This window comes from Camellia sinensis, chromosome 11 (genome assembly GCF_055761805.1).
Source record: "Camellia sinensis isolate YWXY chromosome 11, ASM5576180v1, whole genome shotgun sequence".
Lineage (NCBI taxonomy): Eukaryota > Viridiplantae > Streptophyta > Magnoliopsida > Ericales > Theaceae > Camellia > Camellia sinensis.
In genome coordinates, this window is record NC_138971.1 from 43,397,184 (window position 1) to 43,414,686 (window position 17,503).

The following is a 17,503-nucleotide window of genomic DNA, read 5'->3' on the forward strand; positions in this document are numbered from 1 at the left end:
CATAACTAAATGTGTATATAGCACACACCCAAAACATAAATTTTTCCTTTTTTTTACGAGTTAAAGTGCATTTATATTCACACACTAAATAAAACATAATATGATTTTTTTTTTAATTTTGAATTTTTAAAAAAAATTTAATTTATTTTTTATTTTTTATTTTTATTTTTATTTTTATTTTGTGTAGAAGTCAACCCATGACACACTCAAAAAGTCGAACCTTATTTTTTTTACTTGTCATATTTTGGATCTAACCATGTAGGGGAGACTTTTGAGACAATTTTAATGGAACCAAGGCTCAGCGGTTCACAGTAGAACTATTTAACTCTGTAATTGTATGTTGTACCCAAGAAGAAATTTCAACTGACAAATGCTTTATAGCCCCACTGGGGGGTCGACCCCCAGTGAGGTAGAGGCTTGTGATTGGATGAAAAAAAATTATTATTAATTTTTTTTTGATTGTCAGCAAGTGGGGGCGCGCCACCTCACTGGAGGTGCGACCCCCACTGGGGGTATTTAGCAGTGTTCTTTTTGAAGCCTAAAAAGTTCGTCTTACTAATTATATAGAGCAAATTACATTTTCCTCTTTTTTATATGTTGTTACTTTTCTAGTTTAGGCCTTAAAATTTATTTGTTTTTTCTCATTTTGACCATTCATATTTCAAGATTTTCTTAGTTTGTTCCTAAAACTATTTTCTTTTAAAAATTAGATGAAAAATAACACATTAAGAGTCACGTGACATACAAATATTTTATTATATATAACTCACATCTCTAACATAAACTTAAATTTTAATATAACAATATATATTTTCATATTATGTGATAATTATTATGATATTTTCTGTCTAGTTTTAAACAAAAATTAATTTTAAGAGTAAATTAAAAAAAAATAAAATATAAAGAATTAAAATAAAATAAAAAAATTTAAAGATCAAAATAAAAAAAATAATTAAACATATAGGTGGCAAAATATCATATATACTATCACCCAGATAACTAATCCCCCCCCCCCCCCCCCCCCCCAAAAAAAAAAAAAAAAAAAAACTCTATATCTTCAAGGTGCTACCACTCCACTAGACCCCCTGTCTTGACATATTTTGATTAAATCCCATTTTCAACCAAATATGAGTCAAAATTCCAATTCATTTTCCAACTACCAGAACATTAAAAATGCCCTAAAAAAACAAAATGGTACATTGATGATATAAGTGTCCAGTCAATATCCTGGTATGCATAGTTCAAAATAAATTTAAAAAAAAAAATACAAAATAATTTACTAAAAATTTACCACACACTGGAATAAGCCTGTGGCACTTTTGTTAAGGAAATCACAAGAAATCATGGAAATTGCTTGGATTGTGGTACTTTGCTTAGATCTGTATATAAGATTCTGTTTAATTTTATTATAATAAGATGAGATTTACTTTTAGGGGCCCATTTTAACACTGAAGATTTAAATTGTTTATTTTTTAAAATTTGTAGAGAAAAGTATTAATGTAAAAAATTAAATTGATTGAATATCGTTAACTAATGATTGAATTATATTTGTCTAAAAAAAAAAAAAACCATCTATTATCAAAATCATGTTTTTGTTATTTAATTTTATAAGATAAATTAATCTAAACATATAACTATCGATGTCTAACTAACTTAATTTTTTATATAAATTATCATTTTGACGAATCTTACAAAATAAACAACACAAATAATCAAAACCAACTTTGAAATAGACCCATTAAGTCCAACAATCCCTTTCCAGTTGGAACTATAGAAAAGCCTCTTCTCACTTTTGTTTTAACCTTTTGCATGTAAAAAAAGTCAAACTTTTGAATTCTAAGACTATTTCAAATTCATCATTGTTGGAACCTGTAATCATCAACACTTTTATTCTATATATGGTTAGGATATTCATGCTTTAGCCAATCTTTCTTGTTCTTCTTTTGCCCTTTTTTTTTTTTTTTTTTTTTGGACCAACAAGTCATCATTCACATTTTTCTAATAATTATTACTTCATTTTGAAAAAATCAAACTTTCCTTCAACATTCTTCTTCAAATTGTTCCAAATCTGATTTGAAAGATCTCACAAAATTGATCCAATTATTGAAAGGCTCCCGTATCACAAGCGATAAGCGAATTTAATTTATTAACAGTGCTCCCATACTATTTACTTTTTCCCTTTTCATTTTTAATGTTTTTAGAAGCAAATGTTGCATATGTATTGTTGAAAGCATGTACATACTGAGAATATATTTATTTTTGTGGTTTTTTTTTTTTTTTTTAGAATTTTATACTCAATGAATTGTAATAAATTTATAGTAAACTTAGATGAGAACAAATTTATAATTATTGTTCGAAATGGTTAATTATTACATATATGTGGTATGATGAAATTTTACATTAAATCTCTTATACTTTAAGCTTTTTCGTAGTCCAATTTTTTGTTTGCTTTAGGTAAATAATCATCACAAAATGACTAAGTTATACATTTAAAATTTGGTGGATTAACCATGCATTTTCATCTCGTTTGGGAACACGTTATTTTTGTAACCTATTGCCTTTTTATGAAAAATTATGCAGAAAAATAGAGAGAGTAATGTAACAAATTATAGTAAATTTTTGACTTTTTAACTAAAATATATAATTACCAAACGATACACGAATTTCATAAGTTTGATTTGGCTCGACCAGCTTTGAAATGGCCAATCTAACAACACACTTTGAAAAGTCCAATCTAACATAACATTTGTTGTGTATTATAAAATAAAATTAAGATTTAAGGCTAAACATTGTTGTACCAAATCTATGATAACATAAATCAAATAAATTCATATAATTATCAATCTGAATTTCATGCTGGAAATTATACATAGATAGAACAAAAATTCATAAACAATAAAATTGCAAAAGAAAGCAAACTGAAGCCTGCACTAGACAGTGTCCTTAAAACAAATTTTCCACTTCACCGATTGAGTGCTGGAGGTTGTTCGAAATCTGTCTCCCAGGATACGACGATTGGGCCAGTTATGCAATGCATCGACTGAATAGCTTCGGCAAACAAAACTTTGCAGCACTCTCATACAGGAAGAATATAAAATAAACTGGAAAACTTAGGAAGATAAGAATCACAGTAATTTCTGGTGTAGAATGCTGAAGGAAAGGGCCTCCTTTTCTACACATTGTGATGACCAGTTTTGTTGTACGTCTTTGCACTCATTGTCTTCATTGGGTTCGTTGTGTTCAGAAGTTTTTCTCAAATTCTTGTACTTGTTTATTCTGGGTTAAGTGTCACTTATTTCAGAGGGTGCGCGGTCGAGTCCGGAGTGTCTGGAATCGAACCGGAAAAATTCTGGGCTGGAGGACCAGGGCCGCACGTACGGGGAATGAGGCCGCACATGTAGGGAAGTGAGGCTTTTTCAGCTTGCACACTGCATTATATGCAGGTGCGGAGTGAGGTATGGGGAGGGACCACCGTACGTGCGGGGGTGAAATTCGCATGTGCGGGGAGACGCTTCGCACGTGCGAGAGAGGGCGCCCCACGTGTGGGCCTTTGTGCAGTCCGAAAATCTTTTTTTTTTTTTTTTCTTGTCTTGGGCTGAGTGTATATCATTATACACATCACTCTCTTACTCTAAAAACCCTTTTCTCCTCCATCTCTCTACATTTCCTACACCAAACTTCACAAAATCTTTGATCTCTCCAAATCAATTGATATTTTGACCCAAGTTCCTTCATCAAAGTGTCATTGAGGGTTTTGTTGTGTGTGGTGAAGATAGCGTTTCAACACCGTCAAATTTGGGGGGTTTTCATCTCTTTTCTCCAAAAACTTGAGGTAGGGTTTAATCTTGGACTTATATATCTCTCTACATATATTTGCTAGATCTTGTGAGATTTTCGAAATTTCCATTGTAAATGTTGAAAACTTGATTTTGGCTCAAGAGTGTGGGTGGATTTGAGAATAGTTTTCCTCCTAGTTTCTTTTAAAAATAATCTCTTGAATATTTGAACTATAATGATTGAGAAGAAGAAATTTTTGAAGAAAACCCCTTTCTAGAGCTTTGAATGTGCTTGGTTGTGGTGAGAAAATCTAGGGATTTGGGGTTTGAAGAATGATTGAGAACTCATAGACAACATTGTCATATTATTATCCCATTTGCGCCAAAAAGCTTAACGATTGGGAAATTTCTCATATATATATATATATATATATATTTGCGTATACTGTTTGATATACAAATGATGGATTTCATGAAATATGAGAAGTGGAAATTTTGGAAATTGTTGTGCCAAGATATTGATACGGTTGTGAAATGAATAAATTGTTGGGAAAGGTTCGAAATATGGAACGTTGCTATTTAAGTGATAGATTTAAATGCATAGGTGGCTATTATGCGTAATTACATTGAAGGGAGGAAAAATGGGAAATGTGATTGTTATGGTATCATTGTTGAGATACTTGAAAGAGAGAAATGTTACGTAGTGATGACGATTAATGCATTGTACATTCATTCAATTGATTATTACAAGATTATTATTTAGCTTTGGCATATTTTGTATTGGCATTTCTAACATAGCATTGTTGCAAGTTTGAGTTGAGATTTGAAAACATTTTCATTGAGAAAGAAATGTCGTGAAATGAATTTATTGAAAAGTTTTGGGGTAAATACGTTGGTAAGTCTAAATAGGAGATGTAGATGAAATTGATTAAGTTGGCCTAAGTGTCCGCGGTGAAAGACCGAAAACACGCGCGGAGGAGATACCACTTCCCTTCCCGTTAGCAACCGGTAAAGTGGGGTTTTTGGTAGTGGTAGTTATGCCTACTTGTAGACACCAACCTAGGGATTACCTGAGTCGTATTTACTGCCCCAATGAATTAAATTGTAAATATCTGAATTGTAGAGATTTCAAATTATCATTGTGCATGGTGATTTTTAAAAGAGGTAAATGCAACCTTTTTCTAAGGCATAGCATGGCATGTACATTTTCGTATTGGGAATCTGGCATAAATGTATATACTTTGTTAAGATTTCTCTACTGGGCTATATGCTCACCCCTATGGGATTTTCATGCAGGAAAAGAAGTGGTGAACCCGCTGCACTAGGGCGTGGAAGTATGTGTTGAGAGCACAAGGCTCTATTTTGTTTGTGATTATAATTTTTTGTAAGCCAAGGGCTATTCATGTGTGGGTTCAAGAGACCATTTTTTTGTAACTGGACTTAAGCCTTGGGACTTGTAAGCCCTTGAGGGCATTTACATATTTCGACTGAATGATTCTACATGCTATAGATTCATGTATTAGGATTCATTGAATGTATAGCAGCATGTGAGATTATTCTTGTATAAACATTGGGATATGTAATGTAATATGTTGGGGATATTTCCAGTACCTCTTAAGGGCCATGGTTATTATTATATTTCAATAGTATGTATTTTTTTTGGACGCTACAACTTGGTATCAAATTTACCGGGTTTGAATACTTGGGGCTCGCGGGGAGTGGTTGTTATAGCACAGTGGGTTCATTGCACATGATCAAGAGATGTCTTGTATTTTGTGATAACATGTTTATGTGACTATATGGGTATGAGATTGGCCTTTGCATGTTCGCAGAAGGGAGGAGGACATCAGATGTTTCCACCACCACTACCTAACCGATCTCAGAGTCAGTCTCAAAGTAAGGGGCATGGGCCTAATTGCTATCAGTGCGGTCAGTCATGGCACATGAAAAGAGCTGGCCTACAGTTGGGAAGCGCATCTAGCGCATCAGGGTCGAGGCAGACTCAGAGCCATCAGCAGGCTCACTCAGTCTAGACTTTGCGAGCTAATCAGGGAGCCGTTTCGGCTCAGTCAGTGCAGCAGGCCTATGCTCCGAGAGATGAGCAGGTTGATCAGAGGCCAAAGGGGCGTGTGTATGCTGTTACCACACCAGAGCTATTACCAGGATTCTCAGTTGTCAGAGGTATTTTTGTTGTGTGCAATTCTTTGGCTAATGTGTTGATAGATACGGGTGCATCTCATTCATTCATATCTGCTGCATTTGCGTCTGCATTGGGGTTAGAGATGGCATGGTTAGCGTCTCTGCTCAGAGTAGAGTCACCAGTTGGGGGTACAGTTGATTTAAATCGGGGGTGTTGTGGTTATGAGATAGAGGTTGTCGGGTGTCGACTCCCGTTTGCTTTTGTGTTGCTAGACATGTTGAGTTTTGACATCATTCTAGGCATGGATTGGTTATCTTTGTACCGAGCAGTGATTGATTGTTTTCACGAGAGGGTTACAGTATGCACTTCGAGTAGTGATTGTTTTTACTTCCTGGGGGACTGATTTAATAAGGTCTTGTCGCCAGTTTTTGACCCTCGTAGTAGAAACGAGCTTAGTGGCCTTCTTGCTACTCTCTTGAACAGTGAGAGTGACGGGACTCGTGTTATGTTGCCAAGGGTAGTTTGTGAATACTTGGACATATTTCCCTAGGATCTTACTAGTTTGGCACCCCACCGGGAGATCAAGTTCACCATTGACCTAGTGCCTGGTGCGACACCAATTTCTATGGCGCCGTATAGATTTGCACCTGCAGAATTGCATGAGTTGAAGATTTAACTCCAAGAGCTTTTAGGCAAGGGTTTCATTCGCCCTAGTACATCACCTTGGGGAGCGCCGGCTCTCTTTGTGAAGAAGAAGGATGGGTCGTTGTGGTTGTGTATTGATTATTGTAAGTTGAATCGGGTTACCGTCAAGAACAAGTATCCCTTACCCCGAATAGATAATTTGTTTGACCAACTTAGAGGGTCTTGTTGCTTTTCGATGATAGATTTGAGGTTAGGGTACCATCAGTTGAGAGTTCGAGAGAAGGAAATTCAGAAAATGACCTTTCGTACGTGTTATGGCCACTATGAATTCTTTGTAATGCCTTTTGGGTTGACTGATACACCAGTTTCATTTATGGATTTGATGAACCAAATTTTTAGAGAATACTTGGATCATTTTGTGGTCGTCTTTGTGGATGACAACTTAATTTATTCAACCTTCGAGGAAGAACACGAGGCTCACTTGAGGGTAGTGCTTGAATTGCTTAGGGAGCACCAGTTGTATGCTAAGTTTAAGAAATGCGAGTTTTGGCTCATTGAGGTGAAGTTTTTGGGTCATGAAGTGTCAAGATAAGGGGTAACTGTAGACTCTTCAAAGATAGACACCGTGCAGGATTGCGAACAACCCAAAAATGTTTTTGAGATCTAGAGTTTCTTAGGATTAACGGAGTATTATCGGCGTTTTGTAAGTGATTTTTCTAGACTAGCTGCGCCTTTGACTAGATTGACTAGAAAGAGGGCTAAGTTTGTATGGAGTGAGGCTTGTGAAAAGCCATTCCTTGAACTTAAGACTAGACTGACCACCGCTCCAGTGTTGATAATTTTGGAAAGAGGTTTAGTTTACACCATTTATTGTGATGCATCTTGGGATGGACTTGGTTGTGTCTTGATGCAAGGAGGGAAGGTTGTAGCTTACGGTTCACGACAATTGAAAACTCATGAGAAGAATTATCCCACCTACGACTTGGAGTTAGCAGCAGTAGTGTTCGCCTTGAAAATTTGGAGGCATTATCTATATGGCGAGAAATTTGAGGTTTTCTCAGATCATAAGAGTCTAAAGTATTTGTTTTCCCAAAAAGACTTGAATTTACGCCAATGGAGGTGGATGAAATTTTTGGAGGATTTTGACTTCGAGTTACACTATCATCTGGGGAAGGCCAATGTAGTGGCCGACGCCTTAAGTCGGAAATCAGTGAGTAGTTTGGCGAGTGTGGCTATTCGGGAATGGGTTATATTGGGTGACATCGGCGAGTTTGAATTGCACTTGGGCGAGTCCGATGAGGGTGCAACCTTGTTTACTTTGAGTGCTCAACCTACCTTGATTAGTAAAGTTATAGAGGTACAACAAGGAGACCGTGAAGTAGAGTCAATTCATGATAAAATCTTCAACGGGAAGGAAGAGAAGGGTTTGAACATCCACTCGGATCTGAGTGTACGATTCCTAGACCGTTTGTTTGTACCAGAATCTTGTAGAAAGAGTTCCATTACTCGCGCTTTGCGGTATATCTGGGAGGCACCAAAATGTATTGTGATCTTAGTCGTCAATTTTGGTGGAAGGGCATGAAGCGAGATGTTGCCTTATTTGTATCGAAGTGCCTTACTTGTCAACAAGTGAAGGCTGAACACTAGAGGCCAACGGGTTTGTTACAACCCTTACTAATAGCCGAGTGGAAATGGGAGCACGTTACCATGGATTTTGTAGTTGGGCTTCCTAAAAGACAACGGGGCAATGATGCCGTTTTGGTGATTGTTGATAGGTTGACTAAGTCTACGTATTTCATTCCAATGCGTACCGGCGACTCAGTTGAGCACTTGGCAGAGTTGTACATTAGAGAGATAGTTCGACTTCATGGAGTTGCCGTAACCATTGTATCGGATAGAGATCCTCGTTTTGCTACTCGGTTGTGGCAAAGCCTTCAAGAGGCGTTGGGAACTACGTTGACCTTTAGCACCGCTTATCACCCTCAAACCGATGGGCAGTCGGAGCGTACCATTCAAATTTAGGAGGAAATGCTTAGAGCTTGCGTCCTTGATTTCAAGGGTTCTTGGGAAACGCACTTGTCGTTGATTGAGTTTGCTTATAACAATAGTTACCAAGCTAGCATCGAGATGGCACCGTTTGAGGCCTTGCATGGCTGACCTTGTAGATCACTAGTTTGTTGGGCCGAGGTGGGTGATGCACCGTTGTTGGGCCAAGAGATTGTTAGGGAGACAACTGAGAAAGTTGCTCTCATTTGGAAGAGATTAGCTACAGCCCAAAGCCGACAAAAGAGTTATGCTGATAAGAGAAGATGACCTTTGTCTTTTGAAGTGGGTGACCATGTATTCCTTAAGATCTCACCTAGGCGGGGTTTGATGAGATTCAGTAAGAGTGGTAAGTTGTCTCCGAGGTTCATTGGGCCTTTCGAGATATTGGAGATAATTGGGGAAGTGGCGTATCGATTGGCTTTACCGCCACAACTTTCAAGGGTTCATAATGTGTTTCATGTGTCTATGCTTAGGAAGTATGAACCCGACCTTTCTCATGTGCTTGATTGGGTTGATTTGGAGGTAGATGAGGATGCCTCTTACGAAGAGCGACCAGTTCAAATACTAGACACCCAGGAGCAAGTACTGCGGGGTAAAACTATACCGTTAGTAAAGGTGTTGTGGAGGCACCATGGGGTTGAGGAGTCAACTTGGGAACGGGAAGCGGAGGTCCGCTCCAAGTATCTGGATTTATTTGGTGACGCTTAGTTGTTTTAATTTGTCATATTCCCTAATGTTGGAGAGTAATGTATCAACGTTGATGAATAATGTGTTGTAATGTATGTTACTATTTTGAAATTAGGATTTGTTATGAATTGCTATTATCTCATTGGAAGGTCTCATGCACATGAATCGTTGTTGTGACATCGTAACTAGGACATTTGGGAACCATGATGATAATGGTAAATGTTGTTTAAGAATCTATTTTGTGATTTGAAATTGAAATAGAACGATTGTGATTGCTAATGACTCCTTGTCTGAGTAATTGATTTAATTTCAAGGACGAAATTTCCTATGGTGGGGAGGTTGTGATGACTGGTTTTGTTGTACGTCTTTTCACTCATTGTTTTCATTGGGTTTGTTGTGTTCGGAAGTTTTTCTCAAATTCCTGTCCTTGTTTATTCTGGGTTGAGTGTCACTTATTTCGGAGGGTGCACGGTCGAGTCTAGAGTGTCTGGAATCGAAATGGAAAAATTTTGGGCTGGAGGACCAGGGCCGTACGTGCGGGGGATGAGGCCTCATGTGTGGGGAAGTGAGGGTTTTTCAGCTTGCACACTGCATTATATGCAGGTGTAGAGTGAGGTGCGAGGAGGGACCACCGCACGTGTGGGGGTGAAAGTTGTACGTGCGGGAGAGGGCGCCCACGTGTGGGCCTCTATGCAGTCCGAAAATCTATTTTTTTTTTCTTGTCTTGGGCTGAGTGTATATCATTATACATATCTCTTTCTCTCTCTCTAACAACCCTTTTCTCCTCCATCTCTCTACATTTCCTACATCAAACCTCATAAAATCTTTGATCTCTCCAAATCAATTGATATTTTGACCTGAGTTCCTTCATCAGAGTGGGATAACTTCTCGAGGGCATCGTTGTGTGTGGTGAAGATCACGTTTCAACACCGTCAAATTTGGGGGTTTTTCATCTCTCTTCTCCAAAAACTTGAGGTAGGGATTAATCTTCAAGTTATATATATATTTTTGCTAGATCTTGAGAGATTTTCGAAATTTCCATTGTAAATGTTGAAAACTTGATTTTGGCTCAAGAGTGTGGGTGGATTTGAGAATAGTTTTCCTCCTAGTTTCTTTTAAAAACAATCTCTTGAATATTTGAACTACATTGATTGAGAAAAGAAATTTTTGAAAAAAACCCCCTTTCTAGAGTTTTGAATGTGCTTGGTTGTGGTGAGAAAATCTAGGAATTTGGGGTTTGAAGAATGATTGAGAACTCATAGACAACATTGTTATATTATTATCCTATTTGCGCCAAAATGCTTAACGATTTGGAAATTTCTCATATATATATATATATATATTTGCGTATACTATTTGATATACAAATGATGGATTTCATGAAATATGAGAAGTGAAAATTTTGGAAATTGTTGTGCCAAGACATTGATACGGTTGTGAAATGAATAAATTGTTGGGAAAGCTTCAGAATATGGAACGTTGCTATTTAAGTGATTTAAATGCATAGGTGGCTATTATGCATAATTACATTGAAGGGAGGAAAAACGGGAAATGTGATTGTTATGGTATCATTGTTGAGATACTTGAAAGAGAGAAATGTTATGTAGTGATGACGATTAATGCATTGTACATTCATTCAATTGATTATTACAAGATTATTATTTAGCTTTGGCATAATTTGTATTGGCATTTCTAACATAGCATTGTTGCAAGTTTGAGTTGAGATTTAAAAACATTTTCATTAAGAAAGAAATGTCGTGAAATGAATTTGTTGAAAAGTTTTGGGGTAAATACGTTGGTAAGTGCGGATAGGAGGTGTAGATGAAATTGATTAAGTTGGCCTGAGTGTCCGGGGTGAAAGACTGAAAACACGCGCGGAGGAGGTACCACTTCCCTTCCCGTTAGCAACCGATAAAGTGGGGGTTTTTGGTAGTGGTAGTTATGCCTACTTGCAGACACCAACCTAGGGATTACCTGAGTCGTATTTACCGCCCCAATGAATTAAATTGTAAATATCTGAACTGTAGAGATTTCAAATTATCATTGTGCATGGTGATTTTTAAAAGATGTAAATGCAACCTTTTTCTAAGGCATAGCATGGCATGTACATTTTCGTATTGGGAATCTGGCATAAATGTATATACTTTGTTAAGATTTCTCTACTGGGCTTTATGCTCACCCCTATAGGATTTTCGTGCAGGAAAAGACGTGGTGAACTCGCTGAACTAAGGCGTGGAAGTATGTATTGAGAGCACAAGGCTCTATTTTGTTTGTGATTGTAATTTTTTGTAAGCCAAAGGCTATTCATGTGTGGGTCCGAGAGACCATTTTTTTGTAACCGAACTTAAGCCTTGGGATTTGTAAGCCCTTGAGGGCATTTACATATTTTGACTGAATGATTCTACATGCTATAGATTCATGTATTAGGATTCATTGAATGCATAACCGCATGTGAGATTATTCTTGTATAAACATTGGGATTATGTAATGGAATACGTTGGGGATATTTCCGATACCTCTTAAGGGCCATGGTTATTATTATTTTTCAATAGTATGTATTCTTTTGGGGGCGTTACATAAATGGATGGAGAGAGGAAGAGGCTCCCTTGCAACAAATGCAAGAATTAATTTTGCATTGCATTAATCCTGAATTAATTTTGAAAAATTAATGGGTTTAATTCCATCATCAATAGAGAAGACTAGGTTTTCTTGTAGCCTAGTCATCTGACTTGGCCCAAAAAGATTAAGATGGGTGGGCCAATCCCAACTCCCACACTCAATCCATTCCAGTAAGCCCAAGTCCCAAGGTCCAAGATCCAAGATCCACGATCCACGACCCACAGATCACGGACCCAAACCTGGCTCGGTCCGGTCCAGGCGAGCGAGCAGCTCATGCGCGCGCGTGTGGCAATTTTTGCATAACCAACTTGGACCATAGTCTTGGCCTAAGTCCATCCTTGAAGTATCCATAACTCCCTTCTTTTGAAAAATTTGGATGCCCCAAACGGCTTGCACCCTTATGCAAAAAATGGGTTTTAAATACCCATCAATGTTCTCCTCTTCAATCAATATGGGATAGAGGTTTTACACCTTTATCAACACCTCTTTCATGAGGCCAACTTAATGAGTCAATTTCTCATTCAAACCTTAATGGTTTTTGGTCATTCTTTTTGTGGTGTAAAGATCTCACTACAAAGAATTTAAACTCACTTAACTCCACCTCAATTGAGGATTGGCACCCACTTTAATATTACATTAAAGTCACCAAAAAACCAATTTTTTTTCAACAATCCTCCATATGAATAAAAATTGACCGAATAATAATAAACGGATAACGTTTAATAACAAAGACTCAGAGAGAGTGCAACGGAATAACCTCGGCATTGGAAAAAGGTAGCTTTTGGCTTTGAACCCCTCCTAGTGAAGTCTATCGGTTTTACTGGCTATCCAGTGAACACGAAGTCTTGAACTGTTCTGTCGTTTATGTAAACCAAGACAACAGACCTCACACAGGAATTACTCCAACCATCGTTTCGTTCTCACTGTTGTGTTCGGTTTGGCCTTGGAACACTAGCGTGGTTCAGTGAGTGATTTAAAGAATTAGGCCATGTCAATTCTTATAGAAGCGGCCCCACTTCACACTCACATAGGTGACTCTACTTTAGTAGCCTGCTATACTCTGCTTAACAGCTTAACACACTAGAGTCATTAAAAGCTCAGTTTAATCTCTACACTTATAAGTATCACTGATAAAAGGAATGGCTGGAGGTTTAACCTCCTCAGTAACATACCACCGTTACATGCAATTAGATTGTCCCATTGAACCTAGATCTTAGGATCTCCAGTCAACTAGGTTGGGTTTCCATTTCGATAACACCTTACACTAAAGGCCTTAACTCCATTCCTTCTGACGACTTCTCTACTAACACTCGATTTAACCCTTTGGTTAGCGGATCCACAATGTTGTCCCGAGACTTTACATAGTCTAAAGTGACAACTCCGTTTGAGAGTAGTTGTCGCATGTAATTATGTCTACGATGAATATGTCTAGACTTTCCATTATACATATTACTCTATGCCCATCCAATCGCCGATTGGCTATCGCAATGAATACAAATGGTTGGCACAGGTCACAACCAACGTGAAATATCCTCAATGAATTGGCGAAGCCATTCAGTTTCCTTAGTTGATTTATCCAAAGTAATGAACTCAGATTCCATCGTTGATCTCAATATACACGTTTGCTTAGAAGATTTCCAAAACATGGCTACCCCTCCGAGAGTAAACACATAACCACTAGTAGATTTGGAGTCTTTTATATCAGATATCCAAGTAGAGTCACTATACCCTTCTAGTATCACTGGGTATCTGGTATAATGCAGCCCATAACCCTGGGTGTAGTGTAGATAATCTAACACCCGCATAATGCCCCTCCAATGAGTAGCATTCGGATTATTCATGGATTTGGAGTCGTTTATATCAGATATCCAATTAGCGTCACTATACCCTTTTAGTACTGCTGGGTATCTGGTATAATGCAACCCATAACCTTGGGTGTAGCGTAGATAACCTAACACTCGCATAATGCCCCTCCTAAGCCTGCTAACAGAGTAGGCTATATCTGGCCTTGTACAGCTCATCAGATACATCAAACTTCTAATGACTCGAGAATATTCTAGCTGAGAAACACTTTGACCATTATTCTTGGTCAAGTGTAGACTCACGTCTACCGGTGTCCTAGACACTCTTGTATCTGATTTACCAATTTTCTCAAGTATCTTCTCAACATAGTGAGATTGAGAAAGTGCAATACCATCAGATGTTCTGGTAATCTTAACACCCAGAATTACATCTGCAAGGCCCATATCTTTCATGTCAAACTTAGAGTTTAACAAGCTCTTGGTAGTTTGAATCATTTCTCATTACTGCGAACAATGAGTATGTCATCTATGTATAGACACAAAATGACATAACCTCTGTTAGTGTCTTTGACATACACCCATTTGTCAAACTCATTGATTTTGAACCCATTTGACAACATAGCATTGTCAAACTTCTCATGCTATTGCTTGGGAGCTTGCTTCAAACCATACAATGATTTGGCAAGCTTACAGACTTTCTTATTTTGTCTTGAAGCTGAGAAACCCCTCGGGTTGCTCCATGTAGATTTCTTCATCTAAATCTCCATTTAAGAAAGTTGTCTTTACATCCATCTAATGTATCTCCAAACCACGTAAAGCTGCTATCGTAATCACCATGTGAATAGATGTAATCCTTCTCATAGGTGAATACGTATCAAAGCAATCTAGGCCTTCGCGTTGCCTGTATCCTTTGATAACTAGTCTAGCCTTATACTTCTCAATTGACCCATCAGCTTTCATATTTCTTTTAAAGATCCACTTACTCCCCAAGGCCTTATTGCCTGCGGGTAGATCAATCAACTCCTAAGTAAGGTTCTGCAAGATGGCGCCAATCTCACTTTTGATTACTTCTTTTCACAAAGGACTTTCAGGTGAAGTCACAGCTTCATGGACAGTTCGTGGTTCTCCCTCTATGTCAAAAAGTCTGGACCAAAAGACTTTGCAGTCCTAGCCCTCTTACTCCTTATTGGCTCATCTACATCCTCACTTTGATCATCTAAGTGATCATTTGTTTGATCAGCTATGTAATCATTGTCACCTTCAACCTTTTCCATGGAACTTTGAACCCCTTCTTGGAGTCGACATGAAAAAATACATTTTCAAAGAAAGACGCATTTCTTGATTCCATGATAGTATTTTTGTGTATATCTGGAACAAAAGACCTATACACAAAAAATCGATATGCACTGCAATTATGTACATATCCAATGAACACACAATCCACTGATTTCGGTCCTATTTGAACCCACTTGGGCATAGGCACTGCTACTTTTGCAAGACACCCCTACATTTGTAAGAATTTATAAAAAGGCTTGATGCCTTTCTATAACTCATACGGGTTCTTGCCCACTTTCTTCTGGGGTACTTTATTCAGAATGTAATTCACAAAGAAAATTGCTTCCCCCCACATATTCTGTGGCAATCCAAAACTTATCAACATTGCATTCATCATCTCCTTTAGCGTCATATTCTTCTGCTCAGTAATCCTATTTGACTGAGGAGAATAAGGCGCTATGGTTTGGTGGATAATCCTGGATTAAGCACAAATCTCAAGAAACGGTGATTCATACTCACCACCACGATCACTTCTTAAAGCCTTAATCTTGCGGCCTAATTGATTCTCAACTTCATTCTTATAAAGAACAAACTTGTCAATAGCCTCATATTTGTTTTTGAGCAAATACACATAACAATACTTAGTGTAATCATCAACAAAAGTGATGAAGTACTTTTTGCCACCGCGTGATTGTATAAACTTTAAGTCACCCACATCACTATGCACTAAGTCCAACGGCTCTGAACTTGTTTTAATAGAATGAAACAAAGATCTTGTCAACTTCACTTCAACACAAGTTTCACACATGTGTTTCGGATTAATCTTAAAAGATGGTATGTGATCTAACTTGATTAATCTACGTAAAGATTCAAAGTTCACATGTCCTAGTCTACCATGGCACAAATTGAAAGACTCAAGCATGTAAGCAGCAGAAGAAGATGCATCTTTATTCATCTTTGGGATAACAATCATTACATTGAGTTTGAACATACCCCCAACGTATAATCCTTACCCACATACACTCCACTCTTGGTCAGAACGACCTTGTTGGACTCAAAGACCGTGCGAAAACCATGTTGCTGAGAATAGACACCGAAACAAGATTCTTACGAATGTCTGGAACATACAAGACTTCATTCAAGGTCAGCTCCTTTCTTGAGGTCAACTTCAGGACCATCTTTCCTTTCCCCTCAATAATTGAGGTAGCAGAATTCCCCGTAAACAACTTCTTACCATTTGTAACTGGCTCGAAAGTTGTAAACAACTTATTCTCGGAGCAAATGTGGCGTGTAGCCCCAGTATCAATCCACCATTCTCTTGGGTTTGAACCCACCAGATTCACTTTAGAGACAACGACAAACAAGTGCATGCCATCCTCATCATGGGAGTGCTCTTACATATCTGCCATGTGAGCACAACATTTGGTCTTGTATGGCTTCTTTTGCACTCACTAGCTCGATGCCCCTTGCTACCACAATTGTAGCACTTTCCTAAGAACCAACAACCAGATTCCTGTGGCTTGTATGCGGGCTTCTTTGCAACACCACCCCTTGGCCCCAATTTGGAGCCCTTATTCACAAGAGGCTTCTTCCTCACTCCAGAAGATTTTCCGTGCTCAGTGACATTGGCCTTCACAGAGGGGGTACTCCCTCATTTCTTTCTATTATCCTCCTCAATTCAGAGTCGGACAACCAGCTCTTCAATTGACACTTCCTTGTGTTTGTGCTTCAAGTAGTTCTTGAAGTCCTTCGAACTATTGGGAAGTTTCTCAATGATCCTAGCAACTTGGAATAACTCGTTCAAAGGCATACCCTCAACATGAATTTCATGCAAGATCACTTGGAACTCTTGGACTTGGCTTATCACAGTTTTTGAATCTACTATTTTCAGGTCCAAGAACCGGCCAACGACAAATTTCTTTGCCCGTCGTCTTCAGTCTTGTATTTCTTGTCCAAAGATTCCCAAAACTCCTTTGCTGAGCTCTTGGCACAAAACACACTATAGAGTGAGTTTGCCAAACTGTTGAACACATAGTTTCAGCAAAGATAGTCTGTCTGTTTCCATGTATCAAGTGCCATGACTTTCTACCTGTCTAGCTCATTCTTTGCCACGTCTGGAGGATCTTCACTCAAAACCTTTGCAAGGTTTAGCGTGGTCAGGTAGAATGACTTTTTTTGTTGCCATCTCTTGAAGTTCACCCTAGCAAATTTCTTTGGGTGCTCATGGTGACTGAGCGGTCTTCTCGGAATAGTCGGAGTAACACCAAGCTTGACCACAGAGGTCACAGTTTGGGTTGGCAAGTCAGTTGCCCTGGGGTTTAGATCCCCACCAACATTAGCAGTAGCAGCATCATTAATGACAGTTGCCATTTCTGAAAAATACAACAGAATATCACTTTCTATATTTCCAGAAATTAAACTTAACCCTTAGAAAATCCCACAGTTGGAAATTTAATTCAAAACTAGTCTCATCACTTAACCTAGAATCGAACTTGATCAAGAATGTTCCCAAG